Source organism: Mauremys mutica, unplaced genomic scaffold, assembly GCF_020497125.1.
Source record: "Mauremys mutica isolate MM-2020 ecotype Southern unplaced genomic scaffold, ASM2049712v1 Super-Scaffold_100237, whole genome shotgun sequence".
Taxonomy (NCBI): Eukaryota; Metazoa; Chordata; order Testudines; family Geoemydidae; genus Mauremys; species Mauremys mutica.
Window position 1 is genome coordinate 480,882 of NW_025423292.1, and position 1,044 is coordinate 481,925.

Consider the following 1,044-nt stretch of genomic DNA (forward strand, 5'->3'; position numbering starts at 1 on the left):
GCTCCAGTGGCATAATTGGTTAGCGCACAGTACTTATAGAGCAGTGCTTAGAGGAGCTATGCTGAGGTTGTGAGTTCGAGCCTCACCTGGAGCACTGGTTTTCTTTGACCACATGGTGTCACCCCCTCATTTGCCCCTGTGGAATGTAGAATTCCAGCTCTCCAGAGCACAGGTCAGAATCTACAATCCTTTCTCCCCCACCAACCCCTGTGCCAGGATCCCTCAAGCAGAGCCTGGAGTCCTGCCCCTCCTTGACCCCTGAGCCTGGAGGGAGAGGAGCAAGGAGCCATTGTTAGAGGGCTTTCCCTTCCCCTGCCCACTTCCCTGGCTCTTGTCACACAATCGATAAACAGCAAAAGACCAGAAGTCGGAAGCGCAGACAACGGGATGTTTACTGGGGTTAGTTTCCAAGCAAGCAGATTCCGAAGCCCTTCACACCAGTTGGGCTTATCTCTATAGACCGTCAGAGTCTGTTCCCCAGTGTCCCCCTTCCCAGCTCTGACACCGCAGTTCTCAAAGTCTAGGCCTGTGCAGGCAGCCTGAATATCTCTATTCTAACAGCCATCGGTCCCTGTGGGAAAATGATCTATTCAGGGTTGTCCCTAGACATTTTGGTGCCCTACACGGCACCCCCGTCCCCCAGTCCGAGCTGGCAGAGCGGAGCAGGCTGGGGCCAGGTCACTCCACTTCCCGCCGCCGAGTAATTGCAGGGCAGGCCCGACCCCACACTCACGGGGCGGCGGGAAGTGGAGTGATCCGGCCCCAGCCTGCTGCACTCTGCTCCCAGCCTTGGAACTTGGGGGTTGGGGGGAAACGCCCCCCAGCACTCACCAGTGGCGCGGCTGGGAGCTGGTGGAGCAGAGCAGGCTGGGGCCAGGTTGTTCCACTTCCCACCGCCCGGTGAGTGCAGGGTGCGCCTGATCCCTCCTGGCGCCCACCGGGATGTAGCTCAGGGGAAGGGGCGGAGTGGGGGGGGATGGGGTGGAGCAGGGATGGGAAGAGGGGGGTGGGGGCAGACCAGGGGTGGGGGCTGTGGGGAAGAGG

The 1,044-nt window shown here is 60.2% G+C and overlaps 1 non-coding gene across 1 annotated transcript; it reads left to right on the plus strand.

Moving 5' to 3' along the window:
• TRNAI-UAU lies at nt 1-94 on the plus strand. Its single transcript has 2 exons — nt 1-38; nt 59-94. It is a non-coding gene; the product is annotated as a tRNA-Ile (tRNA).
• The last annotated feature ends 950 nt before the right edge of the window (nt 95-1,044 follow it).